This window comes from Triticum dicoccoides, chromosome 3A (assembly GCF_002162155.2).
Source record: "Triticum dicoccoides isolate Atlit2015 ecotype Zavitan chromosome 3A, WEW_v2.0, whole genome shotgun sequence".
Lineage (NCBI taxonomy): Eukaryota > Viridiplantae > Streptophyta > Magnoliopsida > Poales > Poaceae > Triticum > Triticum dicoccoides.
The window spans coordinates 748,663,522-748,690,282 of NC_041384.1; positions in this window are offsets into that span (position 1 = coordinate 748,663,522).

The window sequence follows — 26,761 nt, forward strand, 5'->3', positions numbered from 1 at the left end:
CTCCAAATCACTTGCGCAGTTTCTCTTCGCATCGGCAATGGCCCGACCTAGATCATCAATGGGCTCATCTGATGCCTCTTCTTCAGCTTCTTCCCGCATTGCCGGCTCAGCTTCTTCCCGCATTACCGGCTCAGCTTCTTCCCCCATTGTTGTATCATCGTATTCAGGGAACCCATGGCCAAGATAGTTGTCGTCGTCCTCTTCTTCTTCATTTTCTTCCATCATAACCCCTCTTTCTCCGTGCTTGGTCCAAACATTATAGTGGGGCATGAAACCGGACTTAAATAGGTGGACGTGAATGGTTCTTGACGTAGAGTAATTGTGACCATTCTTACAGCCAGCACATGGACAAGGCATAAAACCATCCGCCCACTTGTTTGCCTCAGTCGCAAGCAGAAAAGTATGCATGCCCTCAACGAACTGGGGAGAGCATCGGTCATCGTACATCCATTGCCGGCTCATCTTCATTACACAACACCGAATAGACCAAATTAATACAAGTTCATACATAAAGTTCATACAACACTTAAATGCAACAAACAAATAACTCTCTAGCTAAAGCATTTAAATGCAACAACAAATGCGATCAAGATCGCAACTAAGGTAACAATGGATCCAACAGCATAATGATACCAAGCCTCACTATCGATGGCATATTTTCTAATCTTTCTAATCTTCAAGCGCATTTTCTCCATCTTGATCTTGTGATCATCGACGACATCGGCAACATGCAACTCCAATTCCATCTTCTCCCCCTCAATTCTTTTCAATTTTTCTTTCAAGTACTCATTTTCTCTTTCAACTAAATTTAACCTCTCGACAATAGGGTCGGTTGGAATTTCCGGTTCACATACCTCCTAGAAAAAATTTCTATGTCAACTTGATGGGCATAATTTGTCATAAACACGAAATGCAACTAGTTTTAAAAGAGAATATATATACCACATCCGAATCATAACAAGGACGAGGGCCGACGGGGACGGATATCAAAACCATGGCACTATATGTATAACAAACAATGTACGGGTAAGATAATTATACGAGTAACTATATATCCAAATCACACAAACATCAATTTTTATATAAAATTTCATGAACAAGAGGCTCACCACAAGGTGGTGCCAGCGACGGGACGGTGCGGGCGGTCGATGGTGGTTACGACGGAGATTTAGAAGGCACTAAGTAAACCACACCTACATATGCAAACTAAGTGTTATTTTTTACCTCAAATTGCATATAAATCAAATACTAGCACATATATATATCCTCCCAAATTACTAAACTCACAAATTAATCACTATATAAAGCATTTCAAGAGCTAATCTAGCAATGAGAGATGAAAGGACAAAGTTGCTAACCTTTGTGATCATTTGAATGGATGGGGGCCTTCAAATCTTGACAAATTTTGGGCAAAATGTGTGATGAGCTCGAGAGGAAGAGGGAAGAACAGAGAGGAGAGGGGAAAGGGGAAGAACAGAGCGAGCTCGGGTGGACGAAGGGTTTATGTAGGACGACCTTTAGTACCGGTTCATGCCAAGAACCGGTACTAAAGGGGCTGGAGGGGCCCCAGTCTGACAACATCCTGCCACCACTCTCATTAGTACCGGTTCGTGGCACGAACCGGTGCTAAAGGTTCGCCACGAACCGGTACTAATGAAAGCGGCCCGGCTAACCGTTGGAACCGGCACTAATGTATACATTAGTGCCGGCTCAAATACAAACCGGCACTAATGTGCTTCACGTTTGACCCTTTTTCTACTAGTGATATTGTGTAGAAATACGAGCCCCAGGATGACAATCTCATCGACTAGATGGACTAGGACGTGCATCATGATATTGAAGAAGGATGGTGGGAACACCAGCTCGAAATTGACAAGACATTGCGCCACATCACTCCTTAGCGTTGGTACGATTTCTGGATCGATCACCTTCTGAGAGATTGCATTGAGGAATGCACATAGCTTCACAATGGCTAATCGGACGTTTTCCGGTAGAAGCCCCCTCAATGCAACCAGAAGTAGTTGCGTCATAATCACGTGGCAGTCATGAGACTTTAGGTTCTGAAACTTTTTCTCTGGCATATTTATTATTCCCTTTATATTCGACGAGAAGCCAGTCGTGACCTTCATACTGAGCAGGCATTCAAAGAAGATTTCTTTCTCTTCTTTCGTAAGAGCGTAGCTAGCAGGACCTTTATACTGCTTCGGAGGCATGCCGTCTTTTTCGTTCAAACGTTGCAGGTCCTCCCGTGCCTCAGGTGTATCTTTTGTCTTCCCATACACGCCCAAGAAGCCTAGCAGGTTCACGCAAAGGTTCTTCGTCATGTGCATCACGTCGATTGAAGAGCGGACCTCTAGGTCTTTCCAGTAGGTTAGGTCCCAAAATATAGATTTCTTCTTCCACATGGGTGCGTGTCCCTCAGCGTCATTCAGAACAGCTAGTCCACCGAGACCCTTTCCAAAGATTACATGTAAATCATTGACCATAGGAAGTACGTGATCATCGATACACATGGCGGGCTTCTTCCGGTGATCTGCCTCACCTTTGAAATGCTTGCCTTTCTTTCGACATTGATGGTTGGTCGGAAGAAATCGACGATGGCCCAGGTACACATTCTTCCTGCATTTGTCCAGGTATATACTTTCAGTGTCATCTAAACAGTGCGTGCATGCGTGGTATCCTTTGTTTGTCTGTCCTGAAAGGTTACTGAGAGCGGGTCAATCGTTGATGGTCATGAACAGCAACGCCTTAAGGTTAAATTCCTCCTGTCTGTGCTCATCCCACGTACGTACACCGTTTCCATTCCACAACTGTAAAAGTTCTTCAACTAATGGCCTTAGGTACACATCAATGTCGTTGCCGGGTTGCTTAGGGCCTTGGATGAGAACTGGCATCATAATGAACTTCCGCTTCATGCACATCCAAGGAGGAAGGTTATACATACATAGAGTCACGGGCCAGGTGCTGTGATTGCTGCTCTGCTCCCCGAAAGGATTAATGCCATCCGCTCTTAAAGCAAACCATACATTCCTTCGGTCCTTTGCAAACTCATCCCAGTACTTTCTCTCGATTTTTCTCCACTGCGACCCGTCAGCGGGTGCTCTCAACTTCCCATCTTTCTTTCGATTCTCACTGTCACTACAAGAAATATGTCAAATTATGACCTTCTGTCAGTGACCCTCGAAGAATTGGTCATAAATCTATGACCAATTTAGACCAATTGGTCAAAAGCTGTTCAGGGGGCTCCAAACCCTAAACCATTGCGACCATTTTGGTCAGAAAGGTCGTAATTTCCTTACACGAAATGGTCACAAAGCAAACAGTGCTAGTCCACTGCCTTATTTCTAGCTGATCATGACCAATATAGATGGTCATGTCCTTGTAGATTGTGGTGGGTTGTGATGACTAGGCGCCATCTCATCAGTTTTGCCTATGTGTCATGTCCATGTGGCAGTTTTTTCCCTAGGTTGTGAAGCAACCTATATTTCTATCATTCCCAAAATTCGCAAAAAAATCTCATAAATTCTTTGGGTCATATCTTCATCAAATATGTAAAAATCCTTCCTTGCCTAGTTCAAAACTAATTCAACAATATTCATTTTCCTATTATGTTCACAACAACACTTTATGAAGGAAGTGCTATTTATATATTCTTGATTGCCCTAGGAATTTTTGGGCACTCTTTCCTATCCAAATCATTACCGCATGACAAAATTCAGCTCCATTTGCCTATCAAATCTTCCTCGGCAAATTTCCAAAGTTTTTGTCCACCTAGAAGCATTGTGAAGGAAGTACCTTTTTTATATCTCTAAATGACATGAAATTTATACAGTTCCTTCATATGCCCAAATTATCACCCTCCTCCAAATTTCAGCTCAGTAAAATCATCTATGTGAGCCCAGGTTCAATTTATATTTTATGGCCAAATTGGCACGTTGCAAAGCAAGTGTTATATAGACCCATCCTATTACCCTCAAACTTTTCGGGCACTCTTCCATACCCAAATCATTGCCACATGATAATATTCAGCTCAATTTTCCTAGTAAATCTTTCTCGGGAAATTTCCAAAGTTTCTACCTCGAGAGAAGCTTTGTGAAGTAAGTACTAGCTAGGCTTACCCAAATGATCTGAAAATTTACCAGCGCATGACCATACCTAAGTAACTTACCTACACCAATTTTGAGCTCATTTCATTCATCCAATCTCTCTCACTAGTTTTCCCAAGTTTCTGTCCATAGAACAGCATTGTGAAGGAAGTACTACTTTGGCATGTCCAAATGGTATCAATTTTCTACAATGCTTTCCTATGCCCAAAAAACCATCCTCCACAAATTTTCAGCTCAATCCATTCATTATTTTGAGCCCAGCTTCAACATTCATATTTTTGTCCAGCGTGGTACTTTGCAAAGCAAGTACCACCTAGGTTCCTCCTTTTGAGCTAAAAATTTGTGAAGACATTCTCCTTAGTAGATGATCATCCTCAGCCAAAACTCACGCCCATTGGCCATGTGCATTTCGAGCTAAAAATTTGTGAAGACATTCTCCTTAGTAGATGATCATCCTCAGCCAAAACTCACGCCCATTGGCCATGTGCATTTCCCGTACCGCTAATCAAACACTTGGCTGCTAATTCATGTTTGAGCATCGATCGGTCTCCTCGTGAGAATCTTATGTAGTAATTTTCTTCCTAGCACCAACCTGGGGAGTTCCTAACACACTAGACATGCCTAGGCCGCCCAGAACACATGGCAACATTACGGTCACGCGGTGACCACGCGACGGGCATGCGAGTTTACGCGCTCTAGAGTTGGGGCCCTCGGCCACCGCCCAAACCTCGACGTATCGCCACCAAACCATATATTTATGATTAAATAGGTCCTTATGTAACTAGAAATGATTTTTGCAAAAAAATAAATAGCAAACTATGAGGCAGCTGCAGTTCAAATTTGACTCGCTTCCAGCTGAATCGGCGGAAATTTGTCTTTTTCACGAGAGGTGGATCACAATTTTTTACACCCAACCATTTTGTAAATTGTGCATTAAATATGGCCTAGTATTTTATAAAAATGATTTGGTCCAATTTTGCAACAATTATTTGGTAGTTCCTTCACAAAAAAACCTCCTTTCGGGCACTCGAAAAATGGAAAATGGTTTTTTCGTCCAACGAAAATGAGAACTTCCTTAGGCAACATTGTTTGCCATTCCAATATGCACCCTTGTGCACAATATAAGATCATTTGAACAAACTATGCCATGAATGTGGCCATAAGATTGATCATTTGGCTTGAAAGCCATGAATCTTCACGCATGATAGCTCATTTCTGAGAACACTTTTTTAAAATAATTATCGTATTACAAGTTTATTATTTTTCCCGGAAACTTGGTCATATATAATGACACAATGCGAAGGTTTTCCATTTTTTTGATTTTTTTGAATTTTTTATGCCCGTTTCAAAATGTGGTCAAAACGGCGGGCTTGACCGTTCCTAGCAAGCGGTTGAATCTTTGAATTTTTTTGGTGTTTCTCTGATTAAATAGATACTTATGTACCTAGAAATGATTTTTGTAAAAAATGAAGAGCAAACTACGAGGTAGCTACAGTTCAAATTTGACCCGCTTCCAACTAAATCGACGAGAATTTATCTTTTTCACCAGAGGTGGATCAAAATTTTTTACACCCAACCATTTGGTTAATTGTGCATTAAATATGGCCTAGTATTTTAGAAAATGATTTGGTCCAATTTTGCAACAATTATTTGGTAGGTCCTTCACAAAAAAACCTCCTTTTGGGCACTTGAAAAATGGAAAATGGTTTTTTCGTCCAATGAAAATGAAAACTTCCTTAGGCAATATTGTTTGGCATTCCAATATGCACCCTTGTGCACAATATGAGATCATTTGAACAAACTCTGCCATGGATGTGGCCATAAGATTGATCATTTGGCTTGAAAGCCATTGATCTCCACACGTGATAGCTCGTTTCTGAGAACACTTTTTTCAAATAATTGCCATATTACAAGTTTGTTATTTTTCCTAGGAACTTGGCCACATATAATGACACAATGCGAAGGTTTCCAAATTTTTTGATTTTTTTTGAATTTTTTAAGCCCGTTTCAAAATGCGGTCAAAACGGCGGGAATGACCGTTCCTAGCTAGTACTTGAATCTTGGAGTTTTTTTGGTGTTTCTCTAATTAAATAGATACTTCTGTACCTAGAAATGATTTTTGGAAAAAATAAATAACAAACAATGAGGACGCTGCAGTTCAAATTTGACCCGTTTCATGCTGAATGAGCGTAAATTTGTCTTTATCATGAGAGGTGGATCAAAAATTTTGACACCCATTCATTTGGTCAATTGTGCATTAAATATGTCCTACTATTTTAGAAATTTGATTTGGTACAATTTTGCAACAAATATATGGTAGGTCCTTCACAAAAAAAAGTCATTGCGGGCACTCGGAAAATGATTAAAAATAGCTAGAAAGATCAGAAATGCAGAGAAATTGGTCCTTATCCATAAAATGTGGTCTAACTCTAGTGAAAATTTGTGTGGTGCCATTTTGCAAAATATTTTTGATAGCTATTTCACAAAATCCCTCTATTTTTAGTACTTAGACACTTTTTTAAATCACTGGTTTTTCGAACCAATCAGGACTCTTCCCACGGATTGATGACATGGCGCCCATCCATCCATCCATCCATCTCTCCATCCCACATCCATCCATCCACCTATCTACAGAAAAAAGAAAAAGAAAGAAAAAAAGGAGATACCCTCACCCGCAGCCCAAACCCTAGCTTAGATCGAACCCTCCCCCCGTCGCCCCCTTCCTCCCTCGTCCCCATCTCCTCGCCGCCGCCCCCTCCCCGATCTTGATTTGCCGCCGCCCCCACCACCATCATCGACAACCCGCCGCCCCCACCGCCCCCGCTGCCCTCTACTCCATAACCGGCGCCCCTACCCTCTCCTTCTCCCCTCTCCCTACATCCCAGATCCATTCGACCACGACGACCACCTCCTCCACGGCCACCTCCTCCCGCTGGCGACCAAATCCACTCCGCCGCCGGCGCCACCTCCCCTCCCTGGCTAGAGGTCCCCTCCCCTCCAAGGGCCCGCAACCGATGAAGTCCGGCAAGGCCGGCTTTGAGGGCCCGCAGGAGGCGCAGCACCGCATCTGCATCACCCTCTCCTCCAAGAGCGTCAGGAACCTCGAGAAGGGTGATGATGATGGGTGGATCTCGTCGATCCGCACCTCCTCACCCACCACATCGCCGGATCCGCGACATGGGAAGGTGTCCACGAGCTCCGCAACTCCCCTCTGCATCGACTACGGCCACCAGTTCAAGCTGGGCGCCCCCACATCGCCGGATCCGAGCTTCTTCCCCATCGGCCGCCGCGCGCCTTCCCCCGTCGATCCGTGTCGCCCTCGCTGCTCCGACGTCTCCAGCCTCCCCGAGCTCGTCATCCGCACCGCAGTGAGCCCCTCAGCCGATCCCCCTGTTTGGCGCCCTCGATCCGTCGCCATATGTTGCCTACGCTCACCGAGGCCGCATCACCCATCCATCCACCATCATCTCGCGCCACCGCGCCACCCAATCAGCACCACACCATCCAGCCACCACTCCGTCTTTGCCGCCATCACCTTGCGCGCTCCACTTCATCGCCGCGCCTGGCGCGCTTGATGTAATATTCATATTTGAGTAGTGCTAGAAGCCTGTTATTTGTCCAGTTCAGACTTCCTGTGTGTGATAATTAGTTAAATTTGTCACTTGTGTACTCCTCTTGCTGCATATTCGTGTTTGTTTAATTTGTAGTTCCTGTATTGCTCAAGTAGCCGTGACATATATGTATGTGGTGTGGAATCTATATGTCCCAGTACCAAACTACTTCTGCATGTTCAGTACTATGAACATGCTTTTCTTTCTAGTTCTTATAATCATTATACATGCTTGTGATGTGAATCACTTCTGCCCTTTTGGTTACATACTTTCTAATAATAGATGTCTCCTTTTATCGTAGATTTACTTTTGTAGTCTATGTATGCATGTGTTAGGATTATTTTCCCTGTAATCTTCACTTAAATTGTCTAGCCTAGCTTTAGCCGAGCATCATCGTTGATCATCTAGTCCCGATGGAGAACATGACATACGTAGCCGGGACTCCTTTGACTGCGGAAGCTGAATATCACTCCCTCTGTTCATAAATAAGTGATGTGCAAAGAGGTGTTGTGCATGGTGATCGCCTTCAATTTACTTTCTGCCTGTAGAGTTACTGTGTTAAATCTTGAATGAAGCATTCAGGTAGTTGCATCTCTTGGGTCGAGTGTTTCCCAGATGCTTCTATGTATCTTGGCTCAGTAAATCGATATAATACTTACTTAGCTATGAAGGAACTTTCATGAATCATAGCACTGGTGTGTGGCTGCCATGCATCTCTGGATTATTGGTTTAGTGTACTATATATATATATATGTGATCTTTTTATCTAACTAGCTTGTATGTGCTTGTTCTTGAACTGCAGGTCGCGGAGGTTCTGCTGGAAACAAGTTCAGGATGTCTCTGGGTCTGCCTGTGGCAGCCACTATCAACTGCGCTGATAACACTGCTGCTGCATCTGGCGGAGCTGCCGCTGCCGCCCCAAAGGGCAACCTTCATCAGACACAACCCCATAACAGGGCCTCAAGGTACTGTGCCCTCGTCTTCTTCTTCCTCCTCTTCTGGTCTCGTATATCTCGTCGATCTGACTGACGCGTGCGTGTTCCATATGTGCCGGCCACAGTGTGCTCCGATCTGGTGAGGGGCGCCAAGGACAAGCTGCTCCGGGTCAAGGATGCCCACCAAGATGCCCACTAGGAAGTCGCCATGCGGAGAAGGTGACTGACCCGCCTCCCTCGTCGGCTCCCGTTTTTACTTTGTTTCTGTGCCATGTTTGATCGTAGTCATGCAATGGCCGGCCTCGCTAAAACGTTTCTCTATGAAATCAGGCTGCTTAGGGTTGGATGATATAGGGCAGTAAATTGGTTGTATGGGCACTTCTTTGTTGTTAGCTGTTAGCCAAGAGATCAACTGTCCCGGTTGAAGTTCATAGCCCAGAGGATTTTAGTAGTGAACTAGTGATCGATCCTACTGTCCCTTGATCTCCCCATGATTTCTCGTTGCGTTTCTAATGATTCGGGCCTTCTTGTTTGTAGGACCTGGAGCCGCTGGAGATCAAAGATGTGCTGCGATGTAAGTTCTAGTTTTTCCCCTTTGATTCCCTCTTCCATGCTTCTGCTCTGCTATTCCAGTTTTTTCCTTTTGTGTTCCCTCTTTTACTAGTACATGTATATATGGTAGCCGAAATCCACTCTTTGATACTAATGCACAGAGCAGTAGCAATAGTAGTTCAATTTACTAGTATATCGTGGCCCGTTATTTATGCCGTGGTCTGATTAGTTGCAACTGCTGTACTGATGTGTTGGGGATTGATTCCTTGAGCTCCTTGTTTCATGTTGACATTTGCACTTGTGCGAAAAGAAAAACTGAAGCAATTGCTTGCGTTCCTTTCTACAATTAGTCTTCAAACGGACCAGTTATAACAAACGTGTCTGCTATTCTTTTTAGTGTAGTTCTCTTTACTGTGTTCCTAATGATTGTCATGTATGAATGTGTTGCAGGCATCTTGCATACCATATTCTCATGGGTGGGTGCAGCGAGGGGTTGGGCAAGCGTGGTGCACAGTGGATGGAGGTCATCTTGTGGGAGCCCAGGGCGTTCGTCTACCACAACTTCCTGGTAATCACTGCTGCTGCTGCCCACTCTGCCTTCCCTTCAACACCCATAATCACTGCTGCTGCCGCCATGGTTCATTCGGTCCTGCGCCTGCTCACGCATGCACATTGTCCTGTGTTTGACGGAAGCTGGTTTTGTTAGGTAGTCCATCGATGATGTATGGGTTTCTGTTTGTGATCTGCGCTGATGCCCACTCTGAAAGTTTGGTGACAAAATAATGCATCTTGAATCCTGGGAAGACTACTAATAATCTACCATTGGAGGATATGCTACAGAAATGCAGCAATTTGAATTGATATTCACATTGAATTAATGACTTGTCTTGTTGTATGCAATTGAAACATACCCATATAAAAGAAGTCTGTTCCATGCAACATTTTTACTGTTTTACTCAACTTGTTTTTGTAGTTACTTGATACATATTACCTCCGTCCCATAATAAACCATCAAATGTACTCCTGGGAGGGGTAAACATCTTTTTTAGAACATGGGTTGAAGCAGACTGTACTTGCCTACTGAGAATATGAAAACAAGATATTATGTTTGCTAATATGAAGATAGCATTGTGTTTAATCCAGTACTGATGATTGTTTTCATTTTCATATAAATTTGTTAATGATGGTGATTTTGTACTAGCATATAAACTCGTTTTTGTTATCACTTGATACATACTTAGCTTGTACTTGAAGTTGTGGGTTAATGCTGGTAATTTTGTTCTACTTGTATGCATTGGTACCCCCATCATCGAGCGCACGGATGCAATAGTGGCAAGAAGATCATGGCCGTGTGCATCATCAAGCACACCATGGCGAGCATCCACCTCCTCACAGTGGCAAGAAGAGTAGGTGCCTAGCTTGTAATCGCTGTCGAAGGAACTCCATGCTGAAGAACATAACACTTGTAGAGCTTGTAAAGTACCATGTTATTGAACTTGTGGAGCATGTAACTGTGACTTCCACTATTGTATGTTAGAGTTATTTGTACAACAGCAACTCTGTATTGATTGGTAATATTTGTACAGCAGCAATACTGGCTGGTAATATTAGAAGTATTTTGTGTGTTTTCTGTGCCAATTTAAATATTGTGTATTTATTTTTGTTAAATTGGAAAATGAAGAATGTGACCCTGACAAAAAAAGAAAAAATGAAACTGTTGAGACAAAAAGGCCATGGGCCAAAAAATAAAAAGGTTGCAATGAAGGCCATGGGCAAAAAATAAAAAGGCTGCAATGTTGGGCTTGGTCCATGAAGCTGACAAAAAATTCACAGAAAAAAATAAAAATGTGCTGAATTAATGGGCTCAGCCCATATAAACACCGAATTGGACCGGGTTGAATCTTGTGCCACGTCAGATTGCCACGTTGGATGCCTACGTGGCCTAGGGAGGTTGCTAGTGACCAAAACGCCACAGTAGACATATTTTGGTCACAAACGTCTATGACCATTCTAGAAGAAATGTCGCTATAGTTAGTTTATGACGGCCAGCTTTTGACCTTCTGTTTTTGGTCAAAAAAAGGTCACAAATGAAAATTTGTGACCATTCAGTGACCAATAGTGGTGGTCACAAGTTGACATATTTCTTGTAGTGTGTGCCATCGCATCAACTTGGCATGCTCTTCGTTTCTGAACAGACGTTTCAACCGTGGTATTATAGGAGCATACCATATCACCTTCGCATGAACCCTCTTCCTGGGGGGCTCGCCGTCAACATCACCAGGGTCATCTCGTCTGATCTTATACCGCAATGCATCGCATACCGGGCATGCGTTCAGATCCTAGTATGCACCGCGGTAGAGGATGCAGTCATTAGGGCATGCATGTATCTTCTCCACCTCCAATCCTAGAGGGCATACGACCTTCTTTGTTGCGTATGTACTGACGGGCAATTCGTTATCCTTTGGAAGCTTCTTCTTCAATATTTTCAGTAGCTTCTCAAATCCTTTGTCAGCCACAGCATTCTCTGCCTTCCACTGCAGCAATTCCAGTACGGTACCGAGCTTTGTGTTCCCATCTTCGCAATTGGGGTACAACCCTTTTTTGTGATCCTCTAACATGTGATCGAACTTCAGCTTCTCCTTTTGACTTTCGCATTGCGTCCTTGCATCGACAATGACCCGGCGGAGATCATCATCATCAGGCACATCGTCTGGTTCCTCTTGATCTTCAGCAGCTTCACCCGTTGCAGCATCATTGGGCACATCGTCTGGTTCCTCTTGATCTTCACCAGCTCCCCCCGTTGCAGCATCATTATATTCAGGGGGCACATAGTTGTCATCGTACTCTTCTTCTTCGCCGTCTTCCATCATAACCCCTATTTCTCCGTGCCTCGTCCAAACATTATAGTGTGGCATGAAACCCTTGTAAAGCAGGTGGGAGTGAAGGATTTTCTGGTTAGAGTAAGACCTCGTATCCCCACATTCAGTGCATGGAGAACACATAAAACCATTCTGCTTGTTTGCCTCAGCCGCATCGAGAAACTCATGCACGCCCTTAATGTACTCGCAGGTGTGTCTGTCACGTACATCCATTGCCGGTTTATCTGCGTGCATTATATATAATTAAGTGTCCAAATTAATAGAAGTTCATCGTCACATTAAAACCAAAGTGCATACATAGTTCTCATCTAATTAATTAAACCATACATTGAAACTATGTAAAACATTTCAATGCGAAAACAAATGCGATCATAATCACAACCAAGGTAACAATTGATCCAATGGCATAATGATACCAAGCCTCGGTATGAATAGCATATTTTCTAATCTTTCTAATCTTCAAGCGCATTGCATCCATCTTGATCTTGTGATCATCCACGACATCCGCAACATTCAACTCCAATATCATCTTCTCCTCCTCAATTTTTTTATTTTTTCCTTCAACAAATTGTTTTCTTCTTGAACTAAATTTAACCTCTCGACAATAGGGTCGGTTGGCATTTCCGATTCACATACATCATACATAAATAAAATCTATGTCACGTTGGTCGGCATAATTTTCATAAATAATAAATGAACCAATAGTTATAAAGATAATATATATACCACATCTGAATCATAGACAGGAAGAGGGCCGACGGTGCGGATACCAAAACCATCGCACTATATAAAATGCAATAATAAAAGTAAGAAAACAATACAAGTATCTATGTAAACATACAAGTAAGAATATTTTTCCTTTCAGAAAGAAGATAAGAACAAGAGGCTCACCATGGTGGTGCTGGCGATGAGCTCGGCGCGGGTGATCGACGGCGGTGAAGACGGGGACGGGGCGTGACGGACCGCTAAACCTAGAAAAATATTATGGAAAATGGAGCTTGGAGGTCGAGCTTGGAGAGGAGAAAGCTTAAGTAGTGTGGCTCGGGCATTCCATCGAACACCTTGTGTGCATAGGAGGTGAGCTAGAGCACCACCAAGCCCTCTCCCCCTCGGCCAGAAAAAAACAGAGCAGTGTGCTCTGCTCTTACGCGAGGGGGTATATATAGGCACTTCATTGGTCCCGGTTGGTGGCATGAACCGGGACTAAAGGGGAGCCTTTGGTCCTAGTTCAAGCCACCAACCGGGACCAATGGTGGTGGGCCAAGAGCGAGGCCCATTGGTCCCGGTTCGTCCCACCAACCGGGACCAAAAGGTCCAAATGAACCGGGACCAATGGCCCACGTGGCCCGGCCGGCCCCCTGGGCTCACGAACCGGGACCAATGCCCTCATTGGTCCCGGTTCTGGACTGAACCGGGACTAATGGGCTGACCCGGCCTGGACCAAAGCCCTGTTTTCTACTAGTGATATGAAGGAGATAATCCTCGATCCGTACCGTAGGATCTATTGTGCCATCATATGATTCGATGTTTACGGGTTTGAAACCCTCGGGGATTTGATGATCCATTATTTCGTCTGTAAACCATAGTGGGTGTGCGGCGCCTCTGTACTGGGTGATATCATGATGTACCTTCAATGAGCTGTGTCCGGCCCTGCCGAATTTGTGGCCGGCGTGACGGTTACCGTCTCGAGCCGTGGGGCGCCCACGCGATCCGTAGATCGAGCGTGTTTGCCTTGCCTTGTCCTCCAACATGTCTCGTAAGTCCGGCGCATGTTCCCGTGCCTTGGTACGGGGTGCGGCTTGAGTGGAGGGCCGGGAGGCCTCTCTGTCGCGGCCACGAGGTGGCCGGTCGGCCGCATCAAGTGCTTCCTCCTCAAATCGGGGTAGCAACCTACGCTTTGGGTAGCTCTTGGAGGGGCGTTCGAGTTTATGCTCTTCGGTCGCAAGGACTTCAGTCCATCTGTCGACCAGCAAATCTTGATCAGCTCTAAGCTGTTGCTGTTTTTTCTTGAGGCTTCTTGCCGTGGCCATAAGACTGCGTTGAAAACGCTCTTGCTCGACGTGATCCTCTGGCACGACGAATTCATCGTCATCGAGGCTTGCCTCGTCTTCGGAGGGAGGCATATAATTATCGTCCTCGACCTCTCTGTCTGCTGCTCTCTCTTGAGGGCTAGTTTCTCCATCCTCTTGTGCTAAGTCTTGCTGGAGGGGGTTTTCTTCGGCACTTTCCGGAGTATTATTATCTCCCATGCTGGAATCGCCGTATTTGTTTTGGCAGAATTTTGAGCGGCGCCGCTGACGCCGGCACTTAGGATGTTTCTTGGAGGGGTCATCCTCCGCTGTTCCATCGCCATCTCCTTCTTTTGGGGTGTCCACCATGTATATGTCATATGACAAGGTGGCTTTCCAGGGCCTAGTAGGCGCTGGTTCTTCATCATCTCCGTCATCGGCGTCCATATCGTCGATGTCTTCAGAGACAAAGTCGAGCATGTCGGTTAAATCATCGACAGTGGCTACAAAGTGGGTGGTGGGTGGGCTTTGAATTTCTTCATCGTCTGAATCCCAACCTTGGATGACTGTAGTCCAGCCAGGGTTGTCCTGATAAAGAGAGAGACTTCAGTGTCTTCGGAATATCGCCAAAAGGCGAGTGCTGAAAGATGTCCGCGGTAGTAAACTCCATGATCGGCGCCCAATCGGATTCGATCGGCAGGGGCGCGGAGGGTTCGGAGTCCGAAGAGGAGTCCGGCTCCTTGGAGTCATAAGTCTCGCAGAGTGCGGGGCTGGTGTTCGGCTCAATCGCCGTTGGGATCGCAGCCCCCGAGGTGGCGTCCAACCGCCCATCCTCGATCGGCGCAGTTGGCTCCGACTTAAGGGTCAAAGCTGATGCGGGTGCGGCCTCCAGGGCACTGTTCGGTGGCAGAGCTAGATCATGCTCGTCGGGACAGTGCGGCGCGCTCAGCAGTGGCTCGAATCCGTCGAAGATCAAGTCTCCGCGGATGTCAGCCGTGTAGTTTAAACTTCCGAATCTGACCTGACGGCCAGGGGCGTAGCTTTCGATCTGCTCCAGATGGCCAAGTGAATTGGCCTGCAGTGCGAAGCCGCCGAAGACGAAGATCTGTCCGGGGAGGAAGGTCTCACCCTGGACTGCATCACTATTGATGATCGTAGGAGCCATCAAGCCTGACGGCGACGACACAGAGGAACTCTCAATGAAAGCACCAATGTCGGTGTCAAAACCGGCGGATCTCGGGTAGGGGGTCCCGAACTGTGCGTCTAGGCCGGATGGTAACAGGAGGCAAGGGACACGAAGTTTTACCCAGGTTCGGGCCCTCTCGATGGAGGTAAAACCCTACGTCCTGCTTGATTAATATTGATGATATGGGTAGTACAAGAGTAGATCTACCACGAGATTGAGGAGGCTAAACCCTAGAAGCTAGCCTATGGTATGATTGTTGATGTGTATGTTGTCCTATGGACTAAAACCCTCCGGTTTATATAGACACCGAAGAGGGTTAGGGTTACACAAAGTCGGTTACAATGGTAGGAGATCTACATATTCGTATCGCCAAGCTTGCCTTCCATGCCAAGGAAAGTCCCTTCCGGACACGGGACGAAGTCTTCAATCTTGTATCTTCATAGTCCAGGAGTCCGGCCGAAGGTATAGTCCGGCTATCCGAACACCCCCTAATCCAGGACTCCCTCAGTGAGTATTTATGACAAAGAATGCGGGAAGGTTGGGAGTAAAAATTGACAGCTCACCCAGCTTGGGGGGTTGTATGATACGTCCATTTTGCATCATGCTTTTATATCAATATTTATTGCATTATGGGCTGTTATTACACATTATGTCAGAATACTTATGCCTATTCTCTCTTATTTTAGAAGATTTACATAAAGAGGGAGAATGCCGGCAACTGGGATTCTGGGCTAGAAAAGGAGCAAATATTAGAGACCTATTCTGCACAGCTCCAAAAGTCCTGAAACTCCACGGAAGACGTTTTCCAAATATATAAGAAATACTGAGAGCAAGAACTTCACCAGGGGGGGCCACACCCTGCCCACGAGGGTGGGGGCGCGCCCTACCCCCCAGGGCGCGCACCCCTACCTCGTGGGCCCCCTGGTAGCCCTCCGGTGACCATCTTCTGCTATATGGAGTCTTTCGATGGGAAAAAAATCATAAGCCATCTTTTCGGACGAAACTCCCCCACCACGAGGCGGAACCTTGGCGGAACCAATCTAGGGCTCTGGCGGAGCTGTTCTGCCGGGGAAACTTCCCTCCCGGAGGGGGAAATCATCGCCATCGTCATCACCAACGCTCCTCTCATCGGGAGAGGGCAATCTCCATCAACATCTTCATCAGCACCATCTTATCTCAAAACCCTAGTTCATCTCTTGTATCCAATTCTTGTCTCCAAGTTCAGGATTGGTGCTAGTAGGTTGCTAGTAGTGTTAATTACTCCTTGTAGTTGATGCTAGTTGGTTTAATTGGTGGAAGATCATATGTTCAGATCCAATATGCATATTAATACCACTTTGATTATGAACATGTTTATGCTTTGTGAGTAGTTACTTTTGTTTCTGAGGACATGGGAGAAGTCTTGCTATTAGTAGTCATGTGAATTTGGTATTCGTTCGATATTTTGATGAGATGTATGTTGTCTCTCCTCTAGTGGTGTTATGGAATGTGGACTACATGACACTTCACCATTGTTTGGGCCTAGAGGAAGGCATTGGGAAGTAATAAGTAGATGATGGGTTGCTATAGTGACAGAAGCTTAAACCCTAGTTTATGCATTGCTTTGTAAGGGGCTGATTTGGATCCATATGTTTCATGCTATGGTTAGGTTTACCTTAATACTTTTGTTGTAGTTGCGGATGCTTGCAATAGAGGTTAATCATAAGTGGTATGCTTGTCCAATTAAGGGCAGTACCCAAACACCGGTCCACCCACATACCAAATTATCAAAGTACCGAACGCGAATCATATGAACGTGATGAAAACTAGCTTGACGATATTCCCATGTGTTCTCGGGAGCGCTTTACATCATATAAGAGTTTGTCCAGGCTTGTCCTTTGCTACAAAAAGGATTGGTCCACCTTGCTGCACCTTATTTACTTTGGTTACTTGTTGCTCGTTACAAATTATCTTATCACAAAACTATTTGTTACCATTTAGTTCAGTACTTGCAGAGAATACCTTGCTGGAAACCGCTTATCATTTCCTTCTGCTCCTCGTTCGGTTCGACACTCTTACTTATCAAAAGGAGTATGATAGATCCCCTATACTTGTGGGTCATCAAGACTCTTTTCTGGCGCCGTTGCCGGGGAGTGAAGCGCCTTTGGTAGGTGGAATTTGGTAAGGAAAGATTTCTATAGTGTGCTGAAATTTACTGTCACTTGTTACCATGGAAAGTAATCCTCTGAGGGGCTTGTTCGGGGTATCTTCACCCCGACCAGTAGAGCAAAGAGTTGCTCCTCAACCTACTGAACCTACTGAAAATGAAAATGAAAATGGAAATGCTTGCTTTGAAGTTCCTTCGGGTATGATAGAAAAACTGCTAGCTAATCCTTTTTTGGGAGATGGAACAAAACATCCTGATGAACATCTGATATATGTGGATGAAGTTTGTGGATTATTTAAGCTTGCAGGTGTACCCGGAGATGTTGTCAAGAAGAAGGTCTTGCCTTTATCTTTGAGGGGAGATGCATCGACATGGTATAGGGTATGTGACGATATGAGGTCTTGGAATTATAAACTATTGAAATTGGAATTTCATCAGAAGTTTTATCCTATGCATCTTGTTCGTCGTGATTGCAATTATATATATAATTTTTGGCCTCGCGAAGGATAAAGCATCACTCAAGCTTGGGGGAGGCTTAAATCAATGTTATATTCGTGCCCCAATCATGAGCTCTCTGTAGAAATGATTATTCAAAAAATTTATGCTCGGCTTTGTGGTAACAATCGCACCATGCTTGATACTTCTTGTGCTGGCTCTTTTATGATGAAGACTATTGAATTCAAATGGAATTTATTGGAAAGAATTAAACGCAACTTTGAAGATTGGGACCTCGACAATGGTAAGGAGTCAGGTATGACACCTAGTTTTGATTGTGTTAAATCTTTTATGGATACCGATATTTTTCGTAAATTTAGCACTAAATATGGACTTGACTCTGAGATAGTAGCCTCTTTCTGTGAATCTTTTGCTGCTTATGTTGATCTCCCCAAGGAGAAGTGGTTTAAATATCACCCTCCCATAGAAGTGAAAGTAGCTGCACCTATTAAAGTTGAAGAAAAGACTATCACTTATAATGATCCTATTGTTCCTACTTCTTATGTTGAGAAACCACCTTTCCCTGTTAGTATAAAGGATCATGCTAAAGCTTCAACTGTGGTTTGTAAAAGCAATATTAAAACATATACACCTCCTGAGCAAGTTAAAGTTGAACCTAATATTGCTACCATTAAAGATCTCTTGTCTGATAATATTGATGGGCATGTTATTTATTTCTGTGATGAAACTGCTAAAATTGCTAAACCCCGTTGAGGGAGTCTTGGATTAGGGGGTCTCCGGAGAGCCGGACTGTTGGACTATGAAGATACAAGATTGAAGACTTCGTCTCGTGTCCGGATGGGACTCTACTTGGCGCGGAAGGCAAGCTAGGCAATACGGATATGGATATCTCCTCCTTTGTAACCGACCTTGTGTAACCCTAACCCTATCCAGTGTCTATATAAACCGAAGGGTTTTAGTCCGTAGGACAACATCCACAACATACAATCATACCATAGGCTAGCTTCTAGGGTTTAGCGTCTCTAATCTCGTGGTAGATCTACTCTTGTACTACCCATATCATCAATATCAATCAAGCAGGACGTAGGGTTTTACCTCCATCAAGAGGGACCGAACCTGGGTAAAACATCGTGTCCCCTGCCTCCTGTTACCATCCGGCCTAGACGCACAGTTCGGGACCCCCCTACCCGAGATCCGCCGGTTTTGACACCGACATTGGTGCTTTCATTGAGAGTTCCTCTATGTCGTCGCTGTTAGGCTTGATGGCTCCTACTATCATCGATAGCGATGCGATCCGGGGTGAGACTTTTCTCCCCGGACAGATCTTCGTATTCGGCGGCTTTGCACTGCGGGCTAATTCGCTTGGCCATTCGGAGCAGATTGAAAGCTACGCCCCTAGCCATCAGGTCAGATTTGGAAGTTTGAACTACACGGCCGACATCCGCAGAGACTTGATCTTCGACGGATTCGAGCCACAGCCGGGCACGCCGCAATGTCACGATGGATATGACTTAGCTCTGCCGCCGAACAGTACCCCAGAGGCCGCGCCCGCATCAGCTCCGACCCTTAGCTCGGATCCAACTGCGCCAATCGAGGACGGGTGGCTAGACACCGCCTCAGGGGCTGCAGTCTCAACGGCGATCGAGCCGAACACCAGCCTAATCCTCTATGAAGCCCATGACTCCAAGGTGCCGGACTCTTTTTCGGACTCCGAACCGCCCGCGTCCCCGCCAATCGAATCCGATTAGGCCGATCATGGAATTCACCGTCGCAGATATCTTTCAGCGCTCGCCCTTCGGCGACATTCTGAATTCATTAAGGTCTCTCTCTTTGTCAGGAGAGCCCTGGCCGGACTATGGCCAACAGGATTGGGATGCGGACGACGAAGAAATTCGACGCCCACCCACCACCCACTTCGTAGCCACTGTCGACGATTTAACTGACATGCTAGACTTCGACTCCGAAGACATTGACGGTATGGACGACGATGTAGGAGACGAACATGAACCAGCGCCTATAGGGCACTGGAAAGCCACCTCGTCATATGACATATACATGGTGGATACACCCAATGAAGGCAATGGCGACGAGATAGCGGAGGATGACCCCTCCAAGAAGCAACCCAAGCGCCGATGTCAGCAGCGCCGCTCTAAGTCCCGCCAAAGCAAAAGTGGTGATACTGGCACAGGAGATAATAACACTCCGGATAGTGCCGAAGACAACAACAATCCCCTCCAGCAAGATTTAGAGCAGGAGGATGAAGGAGCAAGCTCTCCTGAGAGAGCGGCAGACGGAGAGGAGGAGGATGACAATTACATGCCCCCCTCCGAAGACGAGGTAAGCCTCGGCGACGATGAATTCGCCGTACCAGAGGATCCCTTCGAACAAGAGTGCTTCAAGCGCCGGCTTATGGCCACGGCAAATAGCCTGACGAAAAAGCAGCAGCAGCTTCAAGCTGATCAAGATCTGCTAGCTGATAGATGGACTAAAGTCCTCGCGGCCGAGGAATATAAACTTGAGCTCCCCTCCAGGAATTACCCAAAGTGCAGGTTACTACCCCGACTGGAGGAAGAAGCGTATGATACGACCGATCGGCCACCTCGAGGCTGCGATAGAGAGGCATTCCAGCCAAAAGCTCAGCCTCCACCTCGACGCCATTCAAAGGCATGGGGAGATACGCCAGACCTGCGAGACATATTGGAGGACAAAGCAAAGCATGCAAGATCGATCTACGGATCACGAGGGTGCAGCACTCTGCGAGACGATAAACGTCACACCGGATACAGTAAAAGCAAAACCGGTCGGGCCGAACACAGCGGGCGAGACCCATTCGAGCTGCGTCGCGATATAGCCCAATACAGAGCCGCCGCACACCCCTTTTGCTTCACAGACGAAGTAATGGAACATCAATTCCCAGAAGGTTTCAAACCTGTAAATATTGAATCATACGACGACACAACAGATCCTGCAGTATGGATTGAGGATTTCCTCCTCCACATCCACATGGCCCGCGGTGATGACTTACACGCCATAAAATACCTCCCACTAAAGCTCAAAGGACCAGCGCGGCATTGGCTTAACAGCTTGCCAGCGGACTCCATTAGTTGTTGGGAAGATCTGGAAGCCGCATTCCTCGACAATTTTCAGGGCACTTATGTGCGACCACCAGACGCCGATGACTTGAGCCACATAATTCAGCAGCCAGAAGAGTTGGCCAGGCAATTCTGGACTCGGTTCCTTACAAAGAAAAATCAGATCATCGACTGTCCGGATGCAGAGGCCTTAGCGGCTTTCAAACATAACATCCGAGACGAGTGGCTAGCCCGGCACTTTGGTCAGGAAAAGCCGAAATCTATGGCAGCTCTCACGATGCTCATGACCCGCTTTTGTGCGGGAGAAGACAGCTAGAGCTGGCTCGCAGTAATAACATATCAAAGAACCATGGTACCCCGGATACCAAGGACGGCAATAGCAGGTCACGTCGCAACAAACATAAGTGCCGTATTAACAGGGAAAACACCGAGGATATGGCAGTCGATGCCGGATTCAAAGGCTCTAAACCCGGTCAGCGGAAAAAGCCATTCAAACAAAGTACGCCAGGTCTGTCCAGCTTGGACCGCATACTCGTTCACTCGTGTCAAATACATGGAACCCCAGACAAGCCAGCCAATCACACCAACAGGGATTGTTGGGTGTTCAAGCAGGCCGGCAAGTTAATTGCAAAAAACAAGGACAAGGGGCCGCATAGCAATGACGAGGAGGAGCCCCGGCAGCCGCACACCGGAGGACAGAAGAGATTTCCCCCGCAAGTGCGGATGGTGAACATGATATACGCAACCCACATTCCCCAGAGGGAGCGGAAGCGTGCGCTCAGGGACGTCTATGCGTTGGAGCCAGTCGCCCCAAAGTTCAACCCTTGGTCCTCCTGTCCGATCACCTTTGATCGCAGGGACCATCCCACTAGTATCCGTCATGGAGGATTTGCCGCATTGGTCCTAGAACCAATCATTGACGGATTCCACCTCACTCGAGTCCTTATGGATGGCGGCAGCAGCCTGAACCTGCTTTATCAGGACACAATGCGCAAAATGGGTATAGACCCCTCAAGGATCAACCCCACAAAAACGACCTTTAAAGGCGTCATTCCAGGTGTGGAGGCCCATTGCATAGGCTCAATTACACTAGAAGTGGTCTTTGGATCCCCGGATAATTTCTAAAGCAAAGAGTTAATCTTCGATATAGTCCCGTTCCATAGTGGTTATCACGCGTTGCTTGGGCGAACTGCATTTGCTAGATTCAATGCGGTACCACATTATGCATACCTCAAGCTCAAGATGCCAGGACCTCACGGAGTTATTACAGTCAATGGAAACACAGAGCGCTCCCTCCGAACAGAGGAGCACACCGCGACCCTCGCAGCAGAAGCGCAAAGTAGCCTCTCAAGGCAATCACCCAGTTCGGCACTTCAAAGCCCGGACACCTTCAAGCGCGCTCAGAGCAATCGGCAAATAGACCACCTGGCGCGATCTAAGCTCGCGTAGCAATGCGGCGGCCACCCCAATCCCAGCCCAGCGGCGAAACTCGTGCCGCGTGTACATAATTACGCATTAAAAATAACATGGGCACAGATGGGGAGGGGGGCACAACTGCGGCATGCCCCAAGACGCGGCTTAAACCGCACTAGGGGCTTCCCATTTGGTTATTTTTCTTTTTTTCTTCAGGACCTTAATCTCTGGAAACACTATCCGGCAGCACTATTGCCGAACACATGATGCAGCAATCAAGGAGGCAGACAGCTACGTCATACCACGGAATTCCCAGGTGGATTACAGTAACGAGCGAAATTTTCAATTTAATATCATTCCTCAGCTTGCCCTTGGAAGGGACATAGTCCTACTCTTTGCTTATTGCACTATCTGTATCACTGTGCCTTAACGCAATTTTTTTAATAAACAATGCATGACATTACGATTATTATTGCATTCTTGTTATATATATATATATATATATATATATATATATATATATATATATATATATATATATATATATATCTGTGTGTGTGTGTGTGTGTTCATTAATGATGCCTTGCAACCGTACACCTTGGTACGGCTAATACACCAGGGGCTTACATACCTCACAATATGGTGTGGAAAGTCCGAACACTTTCACAAGTGCGGCACCCTGAACTTATAGCATTATATGCATCAGCTCTGAATCATGTCTTTGGTCAAATGTTGGGTTTTCCCGGCTCCTATGTTTTGGTACCTTATGTTCCGCTCTATCGGCTAAGTAGCGCTAGGAGAACTACTGCGATTGTGCCCCGGGTCTGCTAGGTTCAGCACCTCAGTAGAGAAAGCTAAAACTGACTGTCATGATAAGGCGAGAGACTGGTCGCTGTTCAGCGAGGTTTTCGAGTCCCTAAAGACTTATGCCACTTAGAGCGAGGGGCCGGCCCTGTCCGGCTTAAAGACGTGTATCGCGCCCCAAATTCGGCCTTCCGAATACCAGGGGCTTTGCCGAAATTTAAAATTATAGAATTCTATGTCTAAGTGAGAGTGATAAAGCATTATTAGTCCGGTTGCCTTGTTCGTTGTGCTGCGCACCTCCCTCGAAGGACCCAAACATGGGAACAAGAGTGCTCAGGTTTATCCCGAACACCCCAGCACTCATGGCATGGGGGCAGAAGCCGAGGACTAGCCATCTCTCAGATTGGATAAACAGCCAAATAGAAGGTAATATTTTAAATTCAAACAAGCGTTGCATAGCACATATGAAACAAGTTTTCATAAATACAGGATAAAACTAGCAAGTCTCATTCAAATATTACATCTTTTGAACACTCGTCCGCAACGAGACGGGCACCCGGCAGAACACCCTCATAGTACATCTCGGGGTGGCTGTGCTCCTTGCCCTCGGGCGGCCCCTCCTTGATCAGCTTCACGGTGTCTAGCTTGACCCACTGCAATTTCACACGGGCAAAAGCCCGGCGTGCACCTTCAATGCAGACAGATCGCTTGACGACCTCCAGCCGCGGGCAGGCATCCACAAGCCGCCTCACCAGGCCGAAGAAGCTGTTCGGAAGGGCGTCGCCAGGCCACATCCGGATTATAAAGCTCTTCATGGCCCGATCGGCCGCCTTATGTAGCTCGACCATCTGCTTCAGCTGGTCGCTCATTGGCACCGGGTGTTCGGCCTCAGCATACTGAGATCAGGACAGCTTCTCCATTGAGCTTCCATCCTCGGCCTGGTAAAATTGTGCGACATCGGACACGCTGTGGGGAAAAACTACGAATGCTCCTGGAGAGCTCTGGATTCGGGTAAGTAATCAGTAATTTATTTTTAAATGCTTGCTTTGCATATAGAAAGCCTTACCCGCCGCTATCTTCTTCATTGTGTCGATCTCCTGGAGGGCCTTTTGGGCTTCGGCCTTGGCACTTCTTGCGCTCTCGAGGGCCGCGGCAAGCTCAGACTCCCGCGTCTTTGAGTCAAGCTCCAACGCCTCGTGCCTCGCCACGAGAGCCTGGAGCTCTTCCTGCACCTCGCCCACCCGAGCATCGTGCTTCTCGCTCGGTGCGCTCCTTGGCCGCGTTATTTTCGGCCTTGGTTAGCCCTTGCTTCAGGGTCGCCACCTCGGTCGTGTCCCCTGGAAAATATACGTTGATCCTGTCATTTTGCAATCGCGTCTTCTTTTATATATACATATCTATAGACAGGGTATTACTTACCCTTGTTCTCCTCGAGCTGCCTCTTGGCAAGGCCGAGCTCTTTCCTGGACCCCTCGAGGTCCTGCTTCAGTACAGCGACCTCCGCAGTCAGCACGGCGGACGCCAACAGCGAAGCCTGCTTATTCATATTCACATACTTATATTAGACTCCTGCGATATTATTTGATCCTCTGTCCGTCTTTTCTTTGTGAACACTGAACAAAGCATCAGGGGCTACTGTCTATGCGGTAATATTTCTACTACATTTTAAAACACTTACCTCAAAGCCTGTTAGAAGGCTGGCACAGGCTTCAGTCAATCCGCTCTTGGCGGACTGAACCTTCTGGATCACCGCACTCATGATAGTGCAGTGCTCCTCGTCGATGGAAGCGCTGCAAAGCGATTCCAGCAGATTGTCCGGCGCCTCTGGATGGACAGAGGTCACCGGCACAAGCGTCTTGCCCCTCTTAGAAGGAGGCCGCCTGCTCGGGCCCGGAACCGCTGGAGGGTCCGGCGCAGTGTTCGGCTGAGGGCCGAACTCGGAGCTCTCAGGGGCCCCGTCCCCTCGGCTCCTGGAGTGCGGAAGGTCGCCTTGAGGCGCCTCCAAGACTGTCTCCCCTCGACCCGGTGCCTCTTGAGACAGCACCTCGGCGTCGTCAGCAGGATGAGGGGAGGTGGCGGTCGGGATTGGATCGCTATCCATGTTCGACGAGCCCAGGGAGCCGTCCGATGATGCATCGATGCTGGTTCGCGGCGGCCTGCATAATCATGTTCGGCGTTAGGAAAAATAGTGCGACAAAGGAATTCTATGAGTTACTCTGGTATCCGAATACTTACGATCTCCCCGGGGGCTTGGCCCGGGGTAACCACTCGTCTTCGCCCTCATCGGCGGCGGTGGAACTGTCCGGAAGGAGAGTCCTCCCCTTCTTGGACCCTTCGGCCTCCCCAGTTGGGGCAGCCTTCCTTTTCTTGTCTCCCCCGCCTGGAGGGGGAGCATCTTCTTCTCCCTCCTCGTCTTCGGGGGAGGAGTGTGCCGCAGAATTATCGGATGATGAGTCCGATAACACCTGGCGCTGGGAACTCTTTCAGGTTCCCTTGGCCTTCTTGGTCTTCTCCGGCACCTTGTAAGGAGCCGGAGTCAGCATCTCTGTCAGGAGAGCGCTCGCAGTATCTTCGGGCAAAGGGGTCGGGCAGTTAATCTGCCCCGACATCTCCACCCAGTCCTGTCAAAGGCATGGAGATTAGACCCCGCACATAATTAAGCTAGGGAAAATAAATGTCCTACGGGACGTATTGAACTCACCGGACGCGCTAGGCACTTTGCGCTTAGTCCGCGGTCCTCGACGAGAGAAGGGGGGACCTCGGCGCCCTTGAACAGCACCTTCCAGATGTGATTGTGCGTCGTATCGAAGAGCTTGCTCAGAGTCTGGTGCTGGGCCGGGTCGAACTCCCACAAGGTAAAATCCCGTTGTTGACACGGGAGGATCCGGCGGATGAGCATAACATGGACTATGTTGACAAGCTTGAGCTTCTTGCTCACCATACTCCGGATACATTTCTGGAGTCCATCCAGCTCCACCGATGAACCCCACGACAAGCCCTTCTCTTTCCAGGAAGTGAGCCGTGTTGGGAATCCAGATCAAAACTCAGGGGTTGCCGCCCATTTGGCGTCGCGCGGCTCGGTGATGTAGAACCACGCCAATTGCCATCCCTTTATTGTCTCCACGAAGGAGCCTTCGAGCCATATGACGTTGGGCATCTTGCCCACCATGGCTCTGCCGCATTCTGCTTGTTGGCCTCGTACTACCTTCGGCTTGATATTGAAGGTCTTTAACCACAGGCCGAAGTGGGGCCGGATGCGGAGGAAAGCCTCACACACGATGATCAACGCCGAAATGATGAGGATGAAGTTCGGGGCCAGATCATGAAAGTCCAGCCCGTAGTAGAACATGAGACCACAGAAGAATGGATGGAGGGGAAACCCTAGTCCGCAGAGGAGGTGGTGAAGGAAAACTACCCTCTCGTGAGGTTCCGGGGTAGGGACGATCTGCCCCGCAGTGGGCTGCCGATGCGCGATGTTCGCGGCTAAGTATCCAGCTCCGGCAGCTTCTTGATGTCTCCCTCCGTGACGGAGGAGACCATCCACCTACCTCCCGCTCCGTACATGGTTGTAG